We start from the raw sequence: 26,854 nt of genomic DNA on the forward strand, positions 1-26,854 counted from the left end.
TGGAAATTAGGTAATTTATTTACTGGTTTCTGTGCAGTCCATATAATCACCTGTCTCCTGTGAGGGTTTATGGGGACCCCCGCATGGATGTTTGCTCTGCCTCAGGGTACCGTTTTAGTCCACCGTGGGGTCTGCTTTTCCCTCGGGTTCCTCAGAGTTCTGCCTTCGCATCCAGCTGAACGCAGTGGAAGAGGCGGAAGTTAGTCTGAGGAAGGAGTTTAGTTCTAAGTCTGTTCTTTCCTGCCCCCGTTTTGTCTGTGTGTTTCGTTGTTACTCATCTGCCCTGGATTTGTCTTGAAAGAGATCAAATGAGACTGCATTAATAGGGCACATTTCATAATCTTAATTTTGCGATGACAGCTGCAAAAGGGACTTTGTAGCCTTGTGGAACTGCCTCCGTGAGTCACAGTGCCGCCACCAGGTGGAGGTGGTGTGCCCCTCTTGTAACCAAAGCACGTTTCTGGGAGGATTCCTCCCGCGCCCACCTGCCGCCTCCCCGTTTCTCTCCCCCCACCTCTCTTCCAGCTTGCACGAATTCTGCAGTTCCACCATTCGCAGACATCCCCGATCTGGGAAAAGAAGGGAACAGGCTTTTATCCAAATCACTTGAATACGACAATTTATATTCAGCCCACCTACAGAGATAGTTTCTCAGATAAGTTTAAGTCAAATATTTATATTCTGGTTTATGTTATTTATACATTGGTTTTCAACTTTGAAAAGGCCTGTGTATTTCATTGAACTTGGGGATGTCCGTCTTGACCTGAAAAGATTCCAGATTCTGTGTTTTATGAGGTTTTGCTTTGTTTTTGGTGGTGGTGGTGGTCGGGGGTCTAGGGTGGGAGCTGCAGAGGGAGGAACGGGGAGTGAACAGACTAAACCTGCTGGAAAGCTAAGGTCCGAAACAACCAGGAAGGGCCTGAAGGCACCCACAGGGGCGGGCAGGGGCTGTGAAGAAGGACCGCAGGATCCAGAGAGAAGCAAGGACTGAGAAGCGGGGACATGGGAGGCGGAGCGCTCGGAACACAGCCTAGTGAGCGGAGCATCCCTTAGAGACATGAGCAGGAAGCACCCCTCTTCCTTTAGGCCTGCAGAGCCCAGCCTCCCCAAAAAGCCCTGATCCATTAAGGGGGGACGCAGTGCCAGGCTCCAGGACTCCTCTTTGAGCTCCTACCCTCCCCATTGTACTAACTAATGGAGCGGACTGGATTCCCATGGGGATTCACTGCTTCTGATGCCAAGTGATAATTCACCTGCTCAAGTTTTCAAGGCTGGGGTGCAGATGAGCAATAATGGCCATGGCAGAGAGTGGATGGAACGTGGGATGGATCTACATGCAGGCAGCAGTTAGGTAGAGGTGGAATGCCATAGGGTCAGGAAGCTTCCAGGTGTATTTTGTGATCAGTAAGGGATTTGTCTATTGAAGGAGGGGAGCCAGATGATGTTTCCTGCTCAGGAGACATTGGGAATCAGTTTGATTCCCAGTGCTGAGGACAGCAGACCTTGAATTACTTCTTGTGTGTTGGACTGACTCATAGGTTGTCTCAGGTAATGATCAATTACAGAGGTGACGGTGGTGCTGACAGGCGTGGGGGCACAGCGGGGAGAACCCGGTTGTTGTAAAGGAGTGATCTGAATGGACGTGTCGTGACTGGCTGAGAGAGAGCTGGTCAACGTGACAATGATGTTTGATGTACCATCGACATGTTTTCCAGCCTTTAGCTTTTTAGTTATTTAGAGTCTTTCTTACTTACCAATATATATGCTAATTTTTGGTCAATTATTTTTATAAATTCCAGTATGTTGGAACAGACTAAATCTCAACTGATGGATTACTGAAATAAATTACAGAAGTTTGCAACAGTGGTTTTATATGTTCCAATTTTCGCAGAAAAAGTGGATATTTGCACCAAAAAGAACGAGAAAGACAAGATGCCAAGGTGCTCAGCAGTCATGAACGACCTCGCTGAAGCGCGCCTCCTCCCCCAGTCAGTCCCTGACCTTTCTGTCTCAGGTGCAGCCCCTCCCGCCCGCTGCAGGGTCACCTTCTATTCCCTTCCCTTGTTTACTTCTCTTCCTGGTCTTTTGTCTCCTTGGCATCGTGTGTATCTGTCTGTTTCCCCCTAGACTGTGTAGCTCCACAAGGGCAGAGGCTTGGGTTTTCTTGTTTCCTAGTGCCTAGGACAGCGCCTGGAGCTCAGGAAATACTTATTGTACCGCTGAATGAATAAATGAAAAGATGAGACTGCAGAAATGGAGAATCCTGCTAGCGCCGCGCTGAAGCGGTGGCGCTCGGGGTAGGTTCATGCTGCAGCTGGCTTTGTCTGCTAATTTACAGAATGCCTTGACCAGCTAAGGGAAGGATTTTCTGAAAATATAAAGAACTATTCAAGCTTTGAGTTGTATCCAGCTGGGGTACCGAGCTACAAGCCACTCACAGTAATACCCACTTGAATTCCAATAAACTGGGAAAACTGGGAACCTCTGATCGCCTCTCACTGAGGTGTCATCGGCTGGGTGTGGAGCTGCCTGGCGGCGGCCAGGGTAAAACAGCTGGTGCCCCCGTCCCCTGCAGCGCCGGAGTTCCCCACTGACGCGGATTTCCGTCAGAGCTTTGGAGGTGCTGCCAGCGCAGCTGTGTGATTCAGGCCGCATGATCTGTCCTGGGTGTTCTTGGTTCTAAATGCCTGATCACTGTGGGCCCGAGGCATGAAGGGGTGTTAATGCTTCCTGGCATCTAAAGGACATTGTAGAGAGTAAGTAGTTCATGTTTCAAATCGTTTCACATTACAAGTATCATTATTTGGAAATAGACTTCTTTGAAAACCCTAGGAAAGCCACATGTCACAAATGCTAAGCCTATAATACGTCTTCTTACTCACTTACTCCCCCGAGGCGTGGGCCTGCCCAGTGGGAATCGGCGAGTCAGGAGTTTGTTGGGCTTCATGGGATGCCTGCCCTGCTGGGTGTTGTCCCAGGAGCAAGAGCGGGTGGAGGGTCATTCGTGCAGAAGGGTGTGTTCATGCGAGGGGGTCTTTTTGGAGTTGATTGAGCTGTTCTCAGCAATTTCCTTCTGATGGCGTATATTTTTCTGGGGCTTCCTAATGGAGTCTGATCGCTACTCGTCCAGAAACGATAGACCCTAGAGCCCGCATCTAGCCCTGGATCTTCAGATGCCATGGGTACCTTGCCTGCCCTGTACTGGGAGACATCCGGAGACCCAAGGACTGCAGAGTATCTCTCAGCCTGTCCCAGGATTCACATGCTACTTCCGCCTTGCTTAACTCCCTTTGGAACAGAAAAAGTGTTGGAAGAATTTGATTCACATCCCCATTTCCAATAAAACTTCAGGGAAGTTTTCTTTTAGTAAATAAAGATGCTATGCTTGTTTCAAAGGATAAATAAGTCATTTAACCTTAGACTAAACCAAAACTCATACTGTCTTCAATTTCACATCCACTTATTATCTAGAACATCACCTGCTCACATACAATTATTATAGCTTATGTACGGTTAACAGTGGGCCTAGTAATCCTTTCATTCTTAAATCATAAAATATGCAAACCCAAAAACCAAATAAGTAAAAAGTGCTCGTGCTGTCAACCCAGAGATTACCCACCATGCACAGTTTGGGGGCTTCATCTTTCTCACCACATAGGTAATTTAGGTTCACTGTTTATGGACCTGCCTTATCATATAACATTTTGTGAAAGTAGTTCCATGTACATGGAGGCTCTGAGGAAATTCTTTTTTAATGAATTAATGAATTTTAACGGCTGCAGACTTCTCTTGTGTCATTTACTATTGTACACTTTAGATTGTTTCCAGATTTTCTATTACAAAAAAACATTTTCTTGCTTTTTGAAAGCTGTTTCCAGCCAAAAAGTTCTACTGCTTTGTTCCCTTTGCAATCACTTGGCGCTTCATTAATTATTCGTGTTATTGATGCTCATGAGCACACAAGCGTGTCTTCTAACGCAGTGCAGGGACATAATACCCTCTCCGGAGGCAGTAGCCGATGTTTACTAAGTAGTTAGAAAATTTCACTATGCACACAAAAAAGAAAAAAATCCTCTGGAAACCTAACAGTTGGTGGTGGGGTGTTGGGGGAAATGCAAAATCTATTAAATTCCATTCCAAGTTTTAGTGGGCTCTCTGCCTGATTTCACATAGTCTTGCATTTCATTGTCCCTAGTTCCTGATGTCTCCATCCCTAATTTCATGTCTGTATTAAATTTTGATTTGACAAATGTATATTAAACAATCATAAGGTGAAGCTGTTGCCAGACACAAAGGCAGTAATATCATGAGGAAGGTTGGATTCTATTACCAAAGAATTTAGTTTGCACTAGAGAAGCCAAGATGCGTGTAGAAATAGCTATATACATGGAAAATATGGTAAGTGCTCAGATTATAATTGCTGTATTTCCTGAAATCAAGATTGGCATTTATTCAAATCATATCTCAACCTGGGACAGACTATTTAGAATCAAGGAATCTTAGAAATTCCAGGATAGATTGTTGCTGTTCATAAAGAATAGTTGAAACCAGGGTAGTGGAGTTTAGGGAGAGGGAGGTAGAAGGCAAAAAAATAGACTCAGCTTGCTAACCACCACGTCTGAGGCCTCGCAGGAAGGGTTATCCAGCCTAGAATCTTTGAGGGCGGGTCCCATCTCCTCGATCCATGTGCCGTGTGGTCATGCCGTCGTTGACTTTGTCCTGGACAGGAGCAGGTCGGGTTGCTAGGGTGCCAGGTGACTCTGTTACAGGAGGCACTGTCTTCTGTCTTTGCTAGACTGCTCTCAGCAGTGTCCCCCACTGTGTCCTAATATATAACTGCTGCCTTGGAGTTAGAAAGGGGCTTAAAGATAAGTAACACAAGGCCTGGTTTACCCATAATAATCCTTGTTTTACCTTTTTTCTTGGTGCTCTTTCTACTAACACCCTCACTCTTGAAATTGACCCATCAGTAATATGGACCCTTTATTGAGAGGATGTCTAGATACATCAACATTTCCTGAGGAGTAAAGGTGATGGGAAAGTCCTATAGTTGGAAAAAGTATCGCAGGAGATTCTGGCAGATCTCGAGTTGAGAAGCCCACTGTAAGAGCCGTATAGCCTGTTAATAACACACATGACAAATAAATAACACAATGTGTTTACTTTTTTATTCAAAAGAACTCCTTTCCCATGTAAATGTAATAACTTAGGTTTTACTGGGAAAACCAGACCAAACTGCAGTCCTTAAGACATTATCAGACACCTCTTGCTTCCAATCAAAGTTGCTCCTAGAGGCTGTAGAGAGCCGGAGGGGGGCCCCTGATGTGCGGTGGGTGAAGGTATGTGGTGCCACCCCAGAGCGTCAGCACGGGCTTGCGCTCCCCCCCTTGTAGTTCTCTCCTAATCTAAGCAGACCCAGTTTGGAAATCTGGAGGGTTCCATGGAATAGTTACTAGTAATTAACCAAGGCATAGCTCGTAGGGGGCTGAGTTATTTAAACATTGAATTTATGAAACAAATTAAATAGAAATCCAGTGCCGAGTGGACACAGTCTTGCAATTTTCTGGTACGAATGTTTTACAAAGGACCCAAGGTTTTCCTCCCGTGCTGCTCTCCTGCAGAGAGAGCTCAGCTCTTACTTATCTTCTCTGTACCTTTGCACGTTCTTTTCTGAAACACTGGTCTCACTGATGAGTTATTCTGGTGCATAAAAAAACACGTCTGCCAAATTCTCAGTATCACCGCGGGGTCTACGGCGCAGCAGGAGTGAGCCCAGCCAGGCACATCCTATCAGCTTCCTGGTGTAGGCTGTAGTTGGTAAGGGCAAGACCCCAGAAAACATTGGCAAAAGCATAAGGAGCCGACAAACCACTGTTTCAGTCACTCTCACTGCACACAGAACACAGCAGTGAGTAGCTAGGCTTTTGAAATCTTTTCTCTATTTTTTCTTTTTCATAATCACATACCACTTCTCTAATTCTCACTGGAATAGGGAAGTACAGGTCAGGAAAGAATTCTTAAAGGAGATGGAATTTTAGCCAAGTTTTGAGGGGTGAGTAGCAACTTGCTGGGCAGGAAAAGGGAAAGAGGGTTTTCCCAACGGGGTAGCCTGTACAAAGAGGTGGAAAGCAGAGGAGAATGGTGAACTTAGGCGTGTTTGGGGGCAGGGCTAGAGGAGTGGGTGAGACAGTTCCGGGGGGCACTCTCTCCTGTGGGTGAGGCGGTAGCACTGGAGAAAGAAGATGAGGTTTGCCCTTCAGATCTAAACACAGCATCGGACTGCAGGGTGGATTAGAGAGAAGCTCTGGACAGACGGCAGGAGTGTGAGAAAGGAGGGTACTGTAATAGTCAAGATGAACAACGAACAGCTAACCCAAACAGCGGCAGTGCACTTGGAAAGGAGGGGACAGACCTTAGAGACGAGACGTGGGGAAGGAAAAATCAACAGGTGCTGAAGACGCAGAGCCCATGATGGAGACAGAGGGACGTGATGGGACCTCCGGAATTCGACCTGGGCCACTGCTAAGGAAAGGGAATGTGGGAGAAGAGCGTGTTTTAGTGGAAGTAAACTGAGTTCAGTGTTAGAAATGTGAGGTGCTTGTGGAACTTTCCAGAAGGCAGGTGTAAATGCAAAATTGTAGCTCCCGAGAGAAGCCTTTGTGTAAAGATGAAGCCTTGGAAATCATCTGGTTGCAGCTGGAGATTCTATGGGATCATCTGGGGAGGGGCTGGAGCATCATGAGGAAAGGGGTCAGTGAGGGGATCTCCCCAGGAGATGGGTGTGTGAGGAAAATGCTCCCTGACACGGGCGAGCTCAACAAGGCACACCCAGTTCCCACAGGGCCTGTGCTGTGACAAAACAGCTAACATGCACGCACTAAGCTTCTGGAAACACCTTGTTCTTGAAACACACTTTGTGCTATTACAGAATTAGCATTCACGAATGAGGATTCATTCGACCACACCTTGCTCTGGAAGCACATACAACTTACAAAAGCAGTCAACATTCCTAAGTTGCTTTTGTATACTTTATCTTTAAATGGGCACTATTAAGGGTAAGAGTTGCATATATACCCACCTGTTTTGTACACGGAGCAATGATTTAAAAGTAATTAAATGACTGTGCAAACCTTCTATAAATTGAAGTTACAGAGCTGTTTAAGAGGATTGTGGAAGAGCAGCAAATGCAGGTTCTTGAAAGAGTAGGGAAGCCTGCCAGTGGACAGTGGAGAAGTGTAGCAGGTGGTGTGTGACCTAGACAGGGTTGGGAGCAAGGTCCAAGATTCTGCCTTTAGCTGTTTTCTGGCCAGCTCTAAGCCTCTGTCTTTCCCCCACAAAGTTGTTCATTCACTTATTCAAAAAGTAGGTTAATGCCAACCCCTCACTTTTTATACACTATATGATTAAGCCAGATAATGTTAAAAAAAAAGCTTCATGATTTGCTATACTAAATTTACCTATCTAGAGGAAAAAGTACTACCGTATTACTTCAGTGTGAGCTTTACTGACCAGTGGGATAATAATTATAAAGCAACGTTGACAAAACTTACGAATTTGAAGGCTTTATTTCAAAAATTAAAGCACATTCTTTAAAGTCACTATAACCATTACATACTTGGGCAATGTTTTTAAACCAACTGTCTTACTCTTTTTCTTTCTATACTGAGAAAGTATAGTTTCCTATTATGCTGTAAAAAATTACCACAAATGTGGTGACTTTAGTAATACAAATTTATTACCTGATAGCTCTGGATGCCAAATCTCCCTGGGCCAAAACCTAGGTGTTCGAGGGGCCGCATTCCTTTCGGAGCCTCCAGGAGACATCTGCCTTCTTGCTTGTGGCTTCTGCAGGCTGCCTGCATCCCCTGACTGGTGTCCCTCTTCCCCCTTCAAAGCCCGCGATGCGTTTCTCAGCCTCTGCTGGCCTTGGTCTGCCCCCTGCCTCCCTCTTCCTTTACGAGGACCATCGTGATTGCAGGGGCCCCGTCGTTGGGGTCCAGGACACTCTCCCCATCTCAGGATCCCTACCTTGACCACACCTGCACAGTCCCTTTTCCCCCTGTTTCCCAGGCTCTGAGGATTGGTGATGTAACAGTGTCAGAATGATGTGGGCTGTGTGGTGTTCTGAACAGTGGGGCAAAGCAGCTACCGCGTCGTTTAAGCTCCTGGGAGAGAGAAGCAGAGAGCTTCAGTGTTGCTGTGTGGGTAAAAGTTTGTCTTCAAGTGACTCAGTGAGTACTTAGGTTTCTCTGGGATGCTTTTAGCGTGTGTGATCGATGTTTTCTAGCCAGCTCTGAGCCTCTGTCTTGCCCCCACAAAGCTGTTCATTCTTCCTACTGCTACCCGCAGGCTGGTTAGACCCTCGCGCCGCTAAGATTCCACAGTCTCATCCCACTGTGGCGTTGATTTTTAACAGAGAGAACACTCCTGCTAAATAACAGGCTGAGTCTTGGGGGGATTTCACACAGTCAGTGGGAGGAGAAGGCCTCTGGGGACAGAGAACCCTCTGGCTCCCCCAAATCCCACTGGGGAGGCAGATACCTGCCAGCGGGTGAAGGCTGCTCTGAGAGCCCAGTAAGATGATGGGGCAGCCAGCCTGTCCTGGCACTGGGTACATACCAGCATAGCCTCAGTCTTAACATGGTCTCAGGGTTGCTCATTTCTAAGTACTAAAGTTTAGAGTAATTCACTGAAACCTCTGGAACCGATTGCACTATTTTAGTTACTTCTTTAAAATAAAAGTGTTGTTTGCAAATAAACTTTTAGAAAAAGCATTTTTAATTTCTAGTAAACCGAAGCCTAAAATATCAGAGAAATAACGTCATATATCCATGAAATCAGCATGCAGAGAGACGAAGATGAATCAGGAACAGACCAGTGGAATAAATTTAAGAAATAAATACACACATAAACAGTCACCTAATTTACAAAAAAGCCACTTTTAATTTAGTAGAAGACAGGATGGTCTCTCAATATGTAGTATTGAATCCACTGGATCTTTAATGGTGAAAAAAAATTTTTGTTCCCCGTATCTCACCGAATACAAAGAGTGATTCAGAATGTGTCATAGACCTAAATATTTAAGGTGATGCATAAAGGTTCTAGAAGAAAACATTGGAGAATATCTTTAAGACCTTGAGATAGTTACTTATATATGACATAGAAGTACAAACCATGAAAGAAAAACGTCATCCTGGCCACCCTATACCCAGGCTAAGTCAGGGAAAGAACCCTGTGGCATCCCTCACCTTGGGCACAATGCCCTCTAATCAGTTGAAAGAATCCTCAGCCACCATCCCTTCATTTTTCACAGTCTCCCTAGAATCTCAGCTACCAAGAATAGAATCCCATACATCTGTTGTCTAAATCTGAAATTGACAGACTTACATATTTCCTCAATCAGTAATGCAAGCAATCATTAATTTATTCTGCAAATGTGGTATACCCTGTGTTCTATTTGAGGAAACCACCCAAATTATTACAGCTGTTTTTAAAAGTTACATGCATAAAATCCAAATGTACTTGAAATTTCCAAAGATCAACAATATCATTGTTTCTTTCAAAGCACGTGAGCTGCTCATCTTCATCTAAGCCTCACTTAATGGCACCCAACCCACTGGGTCCAGCTCCAGCCCCTGCAGTCCGCCTCTTGGCCATAGAGCCTCAGCTGAGTGGTAGGAATTGAGAGCTGTTATTACCATCCATTCCATTTAAACAAAAATTACCTTGTTGAAAGGACCTACAATTTGCTCTGCTACATTTTGATTATTCCTATCAGCAGTGGGAATCCCAATATGTTGATCATTTATTAAGGGCTATGATAGGTATAAAGGACACAAAAATACACAAAAGTGGATTATTTTCTCACCAAAAGTTTTCTGTATAGTTAGGGAAAGAAACACAAACATGTAATTACTAGATTATGTTATAAATGTGATAATGCAGGACACACATGTGCTAGAACAAAAGGTGGGTGAATAGGAGTTAGCCTGAAGAGACCAAGGAGGGTGGTGTGTGTGTGTGTGTGCACACACACGCTCACACTCATGCACGCAAGTGCCATTCCACACAAGTGGAGAGAACATGAGTGAAGACAGAAGTGCGAAAATACAGTGTGTATGGAGGACCACACTCAGTCTAGTAATGCTGAATTCAGTAAGAAAAGAATTGAAATGGGTCCATGATTTGCCAAGTTAGTGGTTGTTGGTGATCTCTGCCCAGAGAAGACTTAGTGTGTGCTGGGTAGAAGCATCTTGTAGAAGTCTGAGGAGAAAGTAAGACCAGAGAACATAGACACAGTGACTGTTAATTACTCTGCAGAAAAGCCTATGAGAGCAAAGTTCAATATATTGACATTTCTGTCTCCTTAATGACCTGATAACAGCTAACTGAAATAACTGGGGAATTTTTTAAAAACTGCATTTTTGAACTATATAATCTGGTATTATTAATCTGGTATCTAATGCTCTGCATTAGATCTCCAGAACTACTACTTCTTCTAACAACACATTTGTAAAGTTACTAAGAGACTAGATCTTAAATGTTCTCACCACAAAAAAGAAATGGTAATTATATGAGATGATAGAGCTGTTAGCTAACACTGCCGTCATTAATCATATTGCAATATATAAATGTATCAGATCAACAGAGTGTACATCATAAACAGACAATGTTATGTGCCTATTATATCATAATAAAAATTTTTTAAAAACAGAGATAATAAAGGTGGTTTGAGTGGAAAAAAAAGCTGTATTTTAGGGATTATTATGAAAGATCAATACTCAGTATCTCTGAGCCTTAGCTTGCTTATTTGCTTGTTTATTTACCATTTATTTATTTGTTTAACACTTACTGATGCCCAACTATGGACCAGCTGCTGAAGCCATGAAAATGTGACATAGCCTGTGACCGCGAGGCTCCCATGGATAGGAGGGCAGGGCAGATAGAGGTAAAGACACCACACTCTAACTACTAAAGCCAAGACACGTTAGGCTGTGCCTCCAGCTTGCTGAAGCGCTTGTAGTGACTATTTTGACCCCGGCCTTTTCTTGCTTTAAATACTCTTTGTTGCACATCTTTGTCCACTGCAGAAAATATCCTCCTTTTTCTGCTGGTTGTCTCCTATGTAAAACCTTCCACGAACTTCTCAGTTAAGCCCATCCTAAGGCCACACAGTACCTTGTAGAGATCTCTATCATTGCATTTAGCACATCTTTTTGTTACTAATACTTCTGTCTTGTTTTAACGGAGTAATAAGCACCTTTGAGATTGGAGGCTCAGCTGACACCCAGTAAATGCCTTTAGAATGAAATTTGAGTGAGTAAATTAATTTCCAAATTTCCCTACCTTTTTTGTACTTGCTAACATAATTGGGCAATAAGAATACTGTATCATAGCAATAGATAAAATAATTAGATAAAATATATTAATGGCTGTATCTGCAAAGCAATACATATTATAAAGCAAAAATAATAAACTAACCTTTGGAAAGAAGGCAACACAAGTTTAATTTCAGCTTCTCAATGAAAGTAGATACATTGCTCCCTCTGTCTTCTTTAAAACTAAGTCAGTCCACAGCAATTTAAAGACTTTATAGCTTATTTGAATTAGTCAATGTGCAATCCTTTCCCATGACTCCTCCAATTTGGATTAAAAAACCGCCATGAGCTTTTTAGAGACCATGTCTAATTTGATGGAATTTACAATTCACCCACTGGTATTCGAGTGCAGTAAATTTTAACACTAATTGGTACATTGTAAAGGCCATTCAAACTAAATCATTTGCATTGGCTAGGAAAAGTATAACAAATATTTTGGGAAATAAGCAATGTTGTTAATTCAATAAATAATGTCAAGGTATAGTTCCACTTTGTGGGCTATCGAAATATATAACCAAACCCTTTGAAAATTCTGATAGAGCAAGAATTGAAATGCTACATATTTAAAATGACTACACAGTAAATTGATTACCACGTTCTCCTGTCTTCTCATCTCCAAGTTTATACTCAGAGTTTACTAAATTAGTTCATTGGTTCTCTTCTTTCTTTCATCCTGTTTATAGCAGGAAACAAAAAGCAACTTGGCATTATATGTAAGTCCAGGAGAAATACAGAAAGGTGAGAAAACCATCATAAGGTGGATGAGCTTTGGCTGTAGATCCACAAGGCTCTGTCTCTCTGATGCCTCACCCTCTTTCAAAATCCTCAGGCCCACCTAGATGACCTCCTTTTAATTAATTGAAAATCACTGACCAGGGGGCTTGATTACATCTGCAAAATCCCTTTTACCATATAAAGGAACTTAACTGTGGAAGTGATACCCCATCATAGGCAGGCTCTGCCCACACTCCGGAGAAGGGAATTTCAATCAGGGCCTGGATCACTAGGGTTGTTTCAGAATTCTTCCGATCCTGATATCCTTCTGATCTTTACTGATTATGTATACATGCATTTTATAATGATATCACACAGTAGGTTATCCCTTTCTCAGTCAACACCCTGTGACATCCAACAGTACAATGAAAATCTTTCAATGGCAAAAATCTCAACATACAACTAATTGAAAAAACTAGAAATGTTAAAGTAAACAGAAGAAAATTCCAAGGCACAAGAGCTCATTCAACGTACTAGATTCTGATTTTATCAAGAATTAATGTAAACTCAGCATTCTATTGTTGCAAGCATCTAATTTAATGCTTTCATTTAGTATATTTCTTCTCTGCGCTTTGTAAGTTGTAAGAGTAGAGGGCATCACATATTTATTAAATTTTTGGATACTTTCAAGTGGAATTTTTCTTGTTCCTCTGAATCCTCATATTTTCTCAGATTTTGTTTCCCTCCTTCTCCATGGCTCAAACTCTCTCCATGTCTTTGGTGGGCCATATCCAAGCTTACATTCTAAGTCATATAAAAAAAGTGCACAATTTCTATTCCTATGAGCTTCCTTCTCGCCCCCATTGTCGAAGGCACACATCGTCTTTATAGCTGCATTTTTCATCCTGACGATCAACACTTTTGGATACAAATATAGAAGAAAAAGAGATAATCATGCACTTAAAACCAATAAACATTTTTTTCCCTAAAACATTTGCAAACACCCTTGTTTCTGAATATATAAAGTGACCCTAACCTAAGTGGGAAGAGAATGCAAATTTGACCCTAATGTTCTCGGTGTAGCAGAGAACTCACTTCTGTCTGCCTGAAACAAGACTCAAGGCTGTCCGCCGTGCTCTCTCTCGGCTCCCGTTTACTTACTGTGATGGTTCACAGAGAGGAATCTTGTGTACATTTTTTTTCATTACTTGGCTTTAGTAAGTGTGATATGGTTGAGAAATTAGCATGCCGTCAACATTATTTTAACCCAGAATCATGGTTGGTTTCACAGGGCAGAATCAAGCTAAAGGTTCATATTGAAAAAATAACCTGCTAATGAAGTGTTTAATTTCAGTAGAAGTATTTAAGGAAAAAAAGTATTCATTTATTTGTTTGTTTGTTAAGGTATCATTGATATACACTCTTATGAAGGTTTCACATGAAAAGCAATGTGGTTACTACATTCACCCGTATCATCAAGTCCCCCCCATACCCCATGGAAGTCACTGTCCATCAGTGTGGTAGGATGCCACAGAGTCACGACTTGTCTTCTCTGTGCTGCCCTGTCTTCCCCATGAGCCACCACACACACCATGTGTACCAATCATAATGCCCCTCAGTCCCCTTCTCCCTCCCTCCCCACCCACTCTCCTCCACCCCTCCCCTTTGGTAACCACTAGTCCCTTCTTGGAGTCTGTGAGTTGCTGCTGTTTTGTTCCTTCAGTTTTGCTTCGTTGTTATGCTCCACGAATGAGGGAAATCATTTGGCACTTGTCTTTCTCCGCCTGGCTTATTTCACTGAGCATAATACCCTCTAGCTCCATCCATGTTGTTGCAAATAGGAGGATTTGTTTTCTTCTCGTGGTCAAGGAAATACTTTAATAGGGTGTATTTTGAGAACTACCTGCCGCGCTATCCTGATTTCCTCTCTTTGGTCCAAGCTTACCACCACCACTCAGTTTCGTGGTCCCTCCCCGACTTAGGAGGATCTCCAAGGTCACCTGCTCAACTCCCTCCTCTCACTGTACCAGAGGCACGTTTTATTTCACTACATTAAAAAAATATATATCTCTATTTTTATATTTTTAAGTGTCTCTCCTCTCCAAGGAGATGAGATCCTTATGTACACAGTCCATGTCATCCACCTGTGTTAAAAGGATAGAGAACAAAAGAGAATAGAGGCGAAGGATGACAAACGGTGATGGGACGGGATGGCCTCTGATGTGTAAGAAGAGCTGGTCAGTATTTAGTGCCTCCGAAAAGAAGAAGCTGGTAGGCTTCCTACTCGTTTTCCCACACCATTCGCGTGACGAACCACTTTATGTCTGCTTATGGGAAATAATCCCCATTTAAGAAGTTAGTTAGAAATACGTAAAAGTGGTACAGTGGCTTCAAGTCTTTGCAGGCCAGGGCCTGGGCAATTCATCATGATCCCTACCACTGGAATGCGCCCCCAGGTCCCTCTCTGCTTCTTTGCCTGACGCTCTCTGCACGGTCACACAGTAACAGAGCGACATGCTTCCGTGTAGACTCAGCCCGCATGAAGTGTCACTTCTGCTGTGAGGGCTTCAAGGTTTAACAGCTCCTATGGTGCTAACTTTCTCCTGGGGAGGAAGAAATCATTGTTACCCCACCTCTGCCTAACCTGTTTTATTGGGAATCTTCTAGTGAGGTCACTGAGAAGTGTATCTTCTCTTCCAAATCAGGGCTTGTCAATGACTCAAACATACAGAAAAGTGTAGAAAATAATATAAAGCAGTTTGCCAATGTGATGCAGAGAGCCACTGGGGTGTGGCCAGTGGGCTACGGGTGTGCTGGGCTGTTACAGATTTGTGTGCCATAAACATTTCAGTACACTTGATGTGTGCCTGAACTAAAGTTGATTGGGAAACATTGACATAAGACATTTCTTTACACATCAGCCAGATTTAACACATATATTACCATTTTTCTATGTTTGTTTTAGAATACTTTTTGAAGGAATATGATAATTATTAATGATCTAATTAATATAATTAATGACAATTTAATTATAATGTGCCTCAGTGTGAGTCTCTTTGGATTCATCTTGTTTGGAAATTTCTGGACTTCCTAGATCTGTTACTTTCCCCAGATTTGGAAAATTTGTAGCCATTATTTCTTTGAATAAGCTTTCTGTCCTTGTCTCGCTTCTCTTTCTGAGACTCCTATAAGGTATATATTGGTCTGTTTTATGTTGTCCTATAAGTCCCTTAAGCTATCTTGATTTTGATTTTTTTGCACTCACTTATTATTTTTGCTCTTCTGATTGGATGAATTCCACTGCCCTGCCTTCACGTTCTCTGATTCTTTTTTTCTGCTTGATACAGTCGCTCTTGATCCCCTCTATTGAGTTTTTCAGTACAGTTATTCTTCATAAATCACCTCTGTGACTTCTGTTTGGTACTTACATTTTCCTCTCTGTGTTGAAACTCTCACTCTATTCATGCATTGTTCTGACCTTGATGAACATCTTTGTGACCATTATTTTGTTTACTTTATGAGGTACATCATTTATTTCTGTTTCTAGAATTTTATCTTGTTCTTTTGTTTGGAGCATTTTCCTCTATTTCTCCATTTTCCTTGACTCTCTGTGTTGGTCCCTCTGAATTAGTTACCACAGCCACTTCTCCCCGTCTCGGTGGAGCCGTCTCATACAGGAGGGTGGGTCTCTCAGTTCCTGGCTTTACACAGGGTCCATGCTATGAAATCCCCACACTCCACTGGGTTTTCAAATTCGAGCCCATGACCCGTGGTCTCTCTAGCTCAGTATTTCCCCTGGCCAACTTGATATCAGATCAGAAACCTACTGGTCTGGTTTTAAGTTCTCTTCATTTTGAATCCAGGAATCTCCTATTATTTATGTGAATCGACTTTACATTGTTATTGTTATATTTATCTGTAATTGGAGGAGCTGAATAGTTGTCTGTGTCAGCTTACTCTACCAGATTGTTAGAACCAGAAGTCTCTCAACCCATATGTGCATGCATATGTATACATTAGGCATAATATGGATATATATGGACATATGCATATGTATATCAGATGTAGTCATATATATATATAAAATTTCTCTATCTATATGTACATATATAACCAGGTATTTTCAATTTATTACAGCATCAATTCTGTGACTATAATGTGCATGTGTGGTGGCTCACCACAGGAAGTGTTTGCATTTCCTGTTTCACTGATCAAATCTGAGCTGCTGCTTGCATGTTGTGCGTAAGACCAAACTGAGTTCTTGGAGACCACAGAAAGTCCAGACTCTGGGGAAAATGAGGCACTTATCCTTTACCAAGGCTCTGAAATCTCTTCTTGTTAGAGAATCATGGCTGCACATGTCATCAATCAGCTCTTGTCACACGTCTTACCATCCTTTATTACCTCCTTGCATAAGGGCCACACATCCCTTAAAGCTGTCTAGAAATGGGGGATTGTGGCACTTTCCAGTCACCCTGTTCATTTTTGGACAATTAAAGATTGGATAAATATTTGGATTACTAGAATAATCTCTGCGCTTTGAGCGAAATCAATTTCCCTATAGTGTCTACTCATCAGTCCTCATTTTGTCTTCTTCAGCGACACAGAACCAGGGCCTTTGTGTGACAATTCTAAAGTGTTTGAAACAGCCATTATCAGTTCTTCTTTTCTTGATGAAATGTTTCATCTTCTTAATGGTTCTTCATATCTCATGGTTTTAAATCCCATTACCCTATTTGTTATTTTCTTTTTGACCTGTTCCAGTTTAAGTCTATTCCTAAAATACTGTGCTCAGTGTATAATATTCCATTTAATAGATGAAGAGTACAGTGCGGAACTAGGGATGAATTCCTCCATATCTTTCCCAAAAAGACTTTTGGTTGAAAGTTGGGGCTTTAATGAGAATCATTAATATATTATAATGTGAGTTGGCCAGAGTTTGTTTTAGATTTTTAAGAGTAATTTATTAATCTGCATAATTATCCTATATAGCACAATAACTAAGGACAAGTTGATAAGTTATAACTTTTAGAAAGCAGTTTGGGAAACTGAAGGCAGTAAGACAGAGAACAGGAATCTGTCTTTTGTCCATTCCCCACGCTTTGCACACATGTGTAGCACCAGTGCCTCATACCTTCTTTTGTGCTAACCCACATATCTGTACAAATGGACCATTCAAAAACAAGAGGTCCCAACTGAAGCTAAATTCCCAGTGAGCTTTTCTGGGCCACAAAAGAAAAGCACCTGTGTACTGGCCAGTTATTCTGCTGATGTATAGGTGGTTACATCAACAAAGACTGGCTTAAACTATTATGTTTTCTTAAAGAAATATTCCACAGATCCAAAATAGTATTACTTTTTTGGTTCAAGCAAATATTTGGTGAGGAAAAGGCAAACTACTTTATTTATAATAAAGTCTTATTTATATTCTAGGGGTTGTGTCTGACTTCTGGTGGAAATCGGTAACACTAGAGAGCTAAGAGTCAGGGTCTGCTGGGCATGTGACAAAGTGTCTCTAGAAGGTAGAACATTTATTTGGGATGAGACTGAGGTACAGAGAGAAAAGACCCACCCATGGCTTTGTGCTAAAGCAGAATGTTAAGTCCAGGGAGGTGGAATGAAATTTAGACAAATTTCTACCTCTTATGGGAAACGGAATCACTGAGCAGAAAATCAAGGCCTCCTCATTGTATTCAGTTCGCTTGTCAGTTTGGAGACACATCGAGTTGGGCTTGCGGTAGGAGCATGAGTATCATAACGTCTGTATCATCAAGGTTCTTGCTGTTGGCGGCAAATACAGACCCATAAACAAAGAAATAATATGCTGTGAAAAGGTATATGGCAGGGTGCCCTATGCCCTACCGGGAAGAAGGGACCGTGAAGGGCAATAGCTTCAGCTGGGGAAGGAAGGCAATGCATTGACTTCTAGACATATGTATTCTGGGGTGTGCATCCTGCAAGCAGTAGATGTGGATCTGAAGCTGTGCTCTGGAATGATTGGCGTTAGAAGAGACTGCAGGGCAGCAGGATTCAAGGATGTGAAGGTGCCTGTGAGATCATTGATCTGAGGCAGCATATGGGTATCAGTGGGACCAGGGAGAGTGCAGATGGCCTACGTCTAGCTAGTCCAGGATGCACACATGACATAGTCCAGACACCACCCCCCACATTCATCCCATCAGGACCCTCTGAGGACCTGGGAGGGGATGAACCTTCAGATGAAGGCCTTTAATCACTACCCCTGACCAGGGAAGGGAGGCAGGAGGCAGGGAAGTGCATCTGCCATATACTAATTAATTAGGGAAGTTTGGGATGGAGAATTACTTTGGCTTTATGTGTAGTGTGGTTAGTGAATCATATGCCAGATTATTGATCTTCAAAGAGAGTCAGTGAGTTAAACCATCTGCTGGGGAGCAAGAAGAAAAGATTATGCTTTTACTGTATTTGTTTTTGTTCTTAATATAAGAAATACATTGTTTCATTGTATTTGTGATATGGATCTCAGCTGACACACATGTTGTATCAGAAGGCAGGCGGGGGGGCGCATACCATCTGTGGTGACCCTGAGGAACGTGTAGGGGCTGGACCTCCGTCCTCACCTGGGCATTTGTCCTCAGCATCCTGTGGTCTGAGGCAGTTCCCCTGAGCTGCAGGGTTACAGATTAGGTCCTTCCAGTTCAACTAAACTAACCTCAACAAAAAGGGCATGTGTATTAAAAACAATTATTGCCGAGAAACCTCGATTGAAGATAACATTAATAATGTTATGAATATAATAATAATGGGTAATAACCAGTTAGTAAGAAAGTCTGAGCTGACACTTCTATTCTGACTGTGAGTTCTTCATCTGCCCTGTTAGAGGTAAAAAATAATGTTGCTATCAGCAGATTTGTCAAGTTCTTTTGTTCAGTCGGCACAGAGAGGCACTCAGGTATCATATATGAGAATCCCTTACCCTTAATAGACTTCGGAAATCCACCAGTGGCTTCCCTTTTCCATTTACAATATAATTTGACTTGTGAAGGGTGATTTATATTGGAGGTTGTCAATCTATCCTGTGGACCAAATCCAGCCCACAAGAATGGTCTTTACATTTTATAGGAAAAAAAGAATATTTCATGACATATAAAAAGTAAGTGGAAAAAGCTTCAACATCCATAGATAAAGTTGTATTAGAGTACAACCACGCTTATTATTATTATTATTGTTATTATTTCACATATTATCTATGGCTGCTCTTGCACTACAACAGCGGAGTTGACAGTTGCAAAAAATGGTTTTTGAAGCCGGAAATATTTATTGTCTGGTCATTTACAGAAAGAGTTTGACACTGCTTAGCTTGTACACACAGATTGTAGAACTCATATATTATGTTAAATAAAAATCTCAATGTACATTTTTAAAAGCTTTCATTACAAGATTATTCCATGAAATTGCATGTGAGTAAGTAGCACATGTTGTTTCGGTCTCCTGAACTACGTCAGTGAAGATTACCAAGGTGCCTGCCCTTACAGAACTTACCTTGTAGCAGGGAGATACGGCTGATCGATAATCAATCAACACGATAAATAAGGAAAGTAGATAGTATGTTGGCAGATGAGAAGTGCTATGGAAAAAGGAAAAAGCAGAGGGGTTGGGGGAGGACAGCGGTGGAGGACGGAGTGGGTGTGGCTTACTCTTTCATTTCTTTCCTTAACCTTAGCAATTAATCATCACGTTTCCCCTCCAAACTCCCATTGTAGATATAGGACCCATCACCTGCATTATTTTCTGAATCAAGATAAGCTATAGAACACAAAATGAATGAATGGACTCCAAGGTTTATGTGTTTCTCTGAGTGTCTGGAAAAAAAGAAAAAATACAGATAAAATGTTCTAATCCTTGGCACACCTACTTCCAGAAACAGGAGCTCAATTATAAAGATGCCCGAGGAAACTGCTTGGCAGACAATGCACATAATCCTCTGGGTTGGATCAGGGGCGCAGCTCAGTCGTTTTCCAATAAGATTAAAGAGAAATAAGTAATGTTTCTCGCAACACCCCATGTATTATATCAATAACAGTAACGGATCTAACAGCTGAGCTACTTCTCTGGCTGTCACTCACCGCTAATGATATTTGCTTCGTTTGACTTATATGTGCGGTGTGTTTGAGGTCATTCTTTAGGAGTCATTCTGATCCCATTGACAAACACGGAGACGTGGTGGTGACCACGGACTGGTCCTGTGCCCGCCCCAGGGGTAGGCTGGGCAGGTTTGCTCTACCCCGCTGTGTCTTCGGAGTACCCTCCTTCTTTCTGTGACCCATTCGTTCAAAGCTTATCGAGTGCCTTCTGAAGCATGGCCATTGGCTAAGTACCAACAAGGGGATAACCAATGAACAAAATACAGGTGTAAGCGGGAGAAAAAAAAGTAGCAAATATAATCTCAGTGATTGAGGCATTTTCATTGTCTAAGAAATACACATAAAATGCAATGCTTCCAACATTTCTGGTGCAACAACCTTTCTTTAAATGTTCATCCCCTTAATTTAGAAGTATAAATAAGTGCTATTTATCTTGCCAAAGAAAAATGTACTAAAACTGTTTACTGAAAAGATTTTTCACTAGTACGTTCCTTGGATAAAACTAGCAATTGTAACTTTAGTTTTTTTAGAGTTAACTCTTATTTTTAAATTGAGGTATAACTGATGTGAAGTAAATTAAAGGCAGAAACATTATATTAGTTTCAGGTGTACAACATGATTTGATATTTGTATGAATTATGAAATGATCACCATAATAGGCTAGCTAGCATCTGTCACTATACATAGTCACAAAAATTTTCTTTCATGTTGAGACAGGAGGTAGCCATTGGGGTAGGCCGGACAGGACGTGTTGCCCAGGTAAAGATCGGCCGGGCAGGATGCTCATGCCAGGCTCTGTGGTCAACCAGCCAAGTGGGACACATAAGAAACCGCTCCCCGAAATGGCCAGCCTAAGAAGCGAGGGAGTTTTCTGATCCCAGCCCGGCCCTAGCAACAGGTCCTAAGCAACCAAGTAAACTTCCTCCTTACGGTGCATATAAAGCCCGCCTGCAGTCCAAGCGACTTCCTCCCCCCGGGCCCCTCCCAGTCAGTGGAACCGTCTTTTTTCCACTCATTAAAAGCTTTGCTTGTTGCTCTGTACTCTTGTTTGCTGGCTTCATTCTTCATCGCCTCCAAGACACGATCCTGGGAAGAACAGTAACATTTCCACTGGTAACAATGTGATGAAAACATTAAAGATAGCGTCTCTTAGCAACTTTCAGATACGCACTACAGTTTTATTAACTACAGTCATCATGCTGTACATTACATCCCCATGGCATATTTATTTTTTAACTGGAAATTCGTAGCTTTTGACCCCCTCTTCACCCATTTCGCTTGCCCCTACTCCTCGCCTTTGTCAACCACCAATCTGTTCTCGGTATCTTTGAGCTTAATTTTTTTTTAAGATTCCACAGATAAGTGACATCACAGTATTTGTGGTTCTCTGACTGACTTCACTTAGCATAATGTCCTCAAAGGCCATTATATTTAAGTTAATAATGTTTGGTTTGTCCTTTGGAGAGGCCCTCAGTGTATCGAGTACTCCCATTAGCTGCAACCCCTGTACCATAGTCACCGGCAGTGTGATGAGGGTCCCTGCAGGGACCCCTGGACAGATTTCCTCCCCACTGACTTTTCCACTGACTCCTTTATTACTTGGTTAATAATTTGCAATGCCTAAATTTATAAAGGTGCAAAGGAATCATATTAGTTGGATATTTTTAAGATAATGGTAATGTGAGGAGGAGAAAATTTTTTCAAAATTAAGCATACAAAATAATTTCACGATTTAAATAGAGTTTACCTCATGTAATGGTAAGCATATTGCATGGGACAGATTCAATTATTTTATTTAAAAACCAAAATAAAATATATCTTTTTCTTTTCTTTATGTACAAGAATCAGTGTTTTGACCTTAAACAAAAATGTCAAGAGCAAAAGCTTGGGTCCTTTGCTTTGAATTACTGTGTTTAAGTGAGTCAGGAACAATCCCTGGTCAACAAAATATTGAAACAAGGAAAACAGTAGGAAATCAGAGGGACGTTGCCAGGTTGATACACCGGAATGGAACAGGGGGCAGTAGGTGAAGTTATTACAGGGAAACGTTGAGAACTCAGCAGCTTAACATTAGGAGGAGAAGAGGAAATTTAGAGGCATAAGAACAACAGAAGACAGAAAGTGGATCCCCAGATCAGAGGGCCTGGGACTTAAAATAGCTGGACTCACCTGGTGGAATCACCTCCTCCCAGCGGCAGAGCTTGGTGGGGGGTTCTTGACAGGATTAGATTCTTCTGACAACTCCTTTCTCTCAAAACTCACGGTAGCAAGTTACTCTTGATTGCCAAGTAGTGTCTTAACTGTCAGTCAGCGTTGGTTAACGTAGCACTTGCACACCTTTCCGGGTCATCCACGTACCGTGATGTATCTGAGAAAGGCTTAAGGAGATCATGTGATTACAAAGATCACTGTGAAGTGGGTCATACGAAACGAACATGCTCCGTCCGAGGGCCTGGCAGTCATGCAAAGTCAGACATCTGACTCCAGTGAAGTGAAGCGGGCACCACGCAGCTCAGGGCGATGATGGGAATTCACTGGGCATGTCCCAGAGGAAATGTTGGCCATGTCTTGGTAGCTAAGCTGAATTTTTGGTCTATTTTCTCGGTGAGTCCTATAAAAAGCTGAAGTGGAAGAAAATCGGAGACCCAGTCAGGAGAGGCGGAACAAACCCAGCAGCCACTCTGCTGAGGGTTTTCTCTGTACGTGTGTACCCTGTGCGGGAGTCAACTCTCAGTAACCCAGTAAAGCGGTGCACGCAGTAAAGGTGGCCTGGGAAGAGTGTGGCAGGGGTCTGCAGTGACGGACTTGCTGGAGAAGATAAGATATAGCCGCTGAACCTCAGGTCAGCACACCTACCCCACGGCAGGGACCACGAGGCCAAGTTTGACTACATTTGCCAAGTCATCCTGCTCTCTCCATGTTAAGTGTCTGCATGTGTGTTTTTTTTCCTCTGTATATTTTATATTAATTCACTTTCGCTCTATGAACCTGTATGTGTGGGCTACTTGAGGTCATGGGTCTGTCAGCCTCGTCCACCTCCATCTCCAGTGCCCAGCGCACAGTGGCATCGATTTGGCTGAGCTCTGGCGCCTGTGGTCCAACACCCGTCTAGCGGTTCTGGCGCAGGTGTTGTGCAGCTGTGATTAGCATTTAGATCAGCAGACTTTGAGGGAAACAGATTACTCTTCATTAGGTGGATGAGCCTCGTCCGATCATCTTAAGGCTCCAAGAGAAAAGACGGAGCAGGCCCCCCAGAAGGAAGTTTTGCCTCCCAACTGCCTTCAGACTCAAGACTGCAGTGCTGAGTCTTCGCTGGGTCTCCAGCCTGCCGCCTGCCCTGCACATTTCAGAACTGCCAGCTCCATAATCACTAGCCAGTTCCTTACAGTTAATTTCCTTTTTCCTTTTCTCCTTCCCTCCCCTCTCTGTCTCTCTGTATATGTATCTCTCAGTTCTCTTATATCTGTCTAGCTATCTGTCTGCCTATCTCCTCCTATTGGTTCTGTTCCCCTGGGGAACCTGGCTGCTATGTACCATGGACATTCATTAAAAAGTTGTGCAATGACTAAGCAGGCAGTAGAGTGGGGACTTGGCACAGTCCTGCTTGCTTGAGATAAATTGTCAGGAGTATTGAGGCAGGGTATTCGATATTAAGACACCATTGGAGGGTATTAGTTACCTGAAGAACTCTATATGCTGTCTTTCATAGGTATTCAAAAATACCCTTGGGTTAAAAGGTAAGTAATGGATATGTGAGCTCTTTGTTTTGGTGACTCAAAAGTGATAAAGGTGCTGGTTTCTTCCAGAGTAGGAGTGGCTTGGCTCCTGGCTTGTAAGGCCACTGCAGCCCCAGTGGCAATCCCTTCAGCGGCTATAGAACCTCAAAGTCATTAAAAAAAAGAGGATCATATATTGCAAATAGGTGAGCTATGATGTTTTCGGATTGTGGTTGAAAAAGTTTTATCCAGCACAGGCATAAAGTAACGGTAGAGACATGTTGCATTTACCTGCTTTAAAAAACATTTTATCTAAGTCATCTTGGTTTAGGGAAGTTGTTAAAAGTTCTCATGTATGTCATAAATGCATGCAATACATAATTTCCTAAAATGTTTCTTATGTGTAATCATAATGTATCTCTGCATTGTCACATACTGTGCCCACAGCCTTGTGGTGCTGGCCTCACTCAAAGAGGGTTCTCTGAAAAGAGGTAAATTACATAGAATTAGAGATTCTATCTAAACTAAGGGTTGGCTTAGATAGAAAGACTGTTATTTAACCTTTATTGGTTATAAAGGAAGAATTATGATTTAGGAAATTAAATAAGCCTCTACCTTAAGGAGATTATAGTGTAGCTTCAAATGAAATTGGAAAATGTGGGCTGTTCTACTCTGAGTTCATTTTCAACTTTAACATTCAAGGATTTTCTCTGCAGGCACACCTGGATAAAGCAAATATCACAACAGAGCACATCAAATGCATTTTTTGGTTTCCCAACACATATAAAAGTTTTGTTTATATTATACTGTAGCCTATTAAGGGTGCAATAGCATTATGTTTAAAACAATGTACACACCTTAATTAAAAAAATACTTTATTGATAAGAAATGCTAACCATCATCCAAGCTTTCAGCAGGCAGTGATCACTGATCACAGATCCCCATAACAAGTATAATAATAATAAAAAAGTTTGAAGTATAAGAATTACCCAGATGTGACAGAGACACGAAAGGAGCAAATAATGAAGGCTGCCATTTCATCCCACTTTATTAATATCACAAACATTGATTTATTCCTATGTGTATTATATTTTAGTCTATCCTTTATTGTTGAATCTAGCGGTCAGTTTGTAAAATGGCAGATAAATATTTTAGGATTTGTGGGCCTTCCGGTCTCTGTTGCAACATTAAAGAGCCATAGACAATATATAAATGGATGGCCATGGCTGCATTTCAATAAAACTTGATTTACAAAAGTAGGTAGTGGATGGGGCTGGATTCGGCCTATCGACACAATGTTCTGTCCCTTGGTCTAACTTTTTGTGTCATTTTATTTTGTCTTCTATAGTTAGATTTTGTCTTAGTCAACCAGTTTGAGAGTTTAATCCCTTTATATTCGTTTCCAAAAGTGATTATTTGGACTTCATTTCTGGCATTGTGTTTTTGGGATTCCATTTTTTAATATCTGTGTTTTTTCCTTAATTATGTGGACAGTGTTTTCTTGCTTGTTTTTTCATTGGCACTTAGAGAGTTGTATGTCTTGTCTTTTAGTTTTATTGGTTGAAGTTTGCAGAAGTGTTTTATAACCTATCTCAGTGTCTTAGTCATCAGGGCTGTTCAGAAATGTTCCAATTCTTGGCCTTCCTGGGAACCCATTTTCTCTAAAGGTGGTAGGACTGTACTTGTCTTCTTTGAAGTCTGGTGTGGACACCTGTCTTGCTTTGGCCAGTATTATGGAGATGGTGGTGACACATGTCACTTTGAGGTGATTAAAGAATGAATGCACAATTTACCACGTTTGCTTTTTCATGTTTCAACAATTTTAGAAGCCTGAGTAGAACTGGAGCTTCCACTGCTCGGGTCCCTGATCAACAATGATGTATGGATTCCTCTTGCTGACCTCACACGAGTAGAAGTAAACTTGTGATTCTGAGCCAGTGAGGTGTGGGGGCTGTTTGAACTGCAGCAAAATCTGCCTTATCCTGAGTGATAGAGAAGCTGATACCTTGAAGTAGAGGGCTTCCATGACAAATATCTGGAAAAATGTTAATGTTCCAAGTTACGCAGAGCCAAAACTTTTGGTCACGCAGTCACCTGTGATCATTTGAGAGGCAGATGATGAAGTCATTTCTGATTCTAAAGCAAGGGTCAGCGAACTATGGCCCATAGGCCAGAATATGCCCCACTTTCTGTTTTTATACAGCCCGCAAGCCAAGATTGGTTATTTACATTTTCAAATGATTGAAAATAAAATCAAATAAATGTTATTTCATGATATGAACAAATTATGTGAAATTCAGTTTCAGTGCCTGTCAGTACAGCTTTCCTGGAACCCAGTCTTGCTCATGCATATGAACATGGCTCCTGGCTGCTTTCCTGCCACACGTGGGGTGGCAGCAGCAGGACCCTGTGACCTGCACAGGTAGGTTATTTACAATCTCAGGCTTTGCAGAAAGTGTGCTGACCCTTGTTCTGGAGTCTAGAGAAAGAGGTTGGGGAACAGTGTTAGGAATTGTGATACTGTAATTTATAATAAGAAATATGTACTTGGACTTCTTCCCTGGCACAGAGCTCCTAAACCTTGGAACTTTTTAAGTGATGAAAGCTTTATTAGAAAGGTGTCTTTTGTTATGCTAATGAGGCAGCTTCTTGGAAAGCACTTAAGGATGGGGGCTGGTTGCCTGGGGAACCAACTGGGAATAAAGGGTTGGAACTTTCATTTTCACTCCCTGATGTCTGATGTCTAGAGGTTCAATCAATCACTAATGGCCTACGACTTAATCAATCATGCTTCATAGTGGAGTCTCCAAAAAACCCAAAAGGGTGGTGTTGCGAGAGCTTCCAGGCCAGTGGACCAGTGCCCTTCCCTGTGCCCAGTGCCAGCCACCGTGCCAGGCCCCGGCCTCCCGAGGGACGGAGGCTC

The 26,854-nt window shown here is 42.2% G+C and overlaps 1 protein-coding gene and 1 long non-coding RNA gene across 4 annotated transcripts in view; one reads left to right on the plus strand and one right to left on the minus strand.

Moving 5' to 3' along the window:
* Positions 1–26,854, plus strand: part of FAM78B (family with sequence similarity 78 member B) — a 310,016-nt gene that overhangs the window by 33,809 nt on the left and 249,353 nt on the right. The gene's annotated exons all lie outside the window — the stretch shown is intronic.
* Positions 29–8,054, minus strand: LOC140846176 (uncharacterized). The gene is made up of 3 exons (XR_012125090.1): positions 7,740–8,054; positions 515–569; positions 29–293 (listed from the first exon to the last, which is right to left on the minus strand). It is a non-coding gene; the product is annotated as an uncharacterized lncRNA (long non-coding RNA).

This window comes from Manis javanica, chromosome 14 (assembly GCF_040802235.1).
Source record: "Manis javanica isolate MJ-LG chromosome 14, MJ_LKY, whole genome shotgun sequence".
Lineage (NCBI taxonomy): Eukaryota > Metazoa > Chordata > Mammalia > Pholidota > Manidae > Manis > Manis javanica.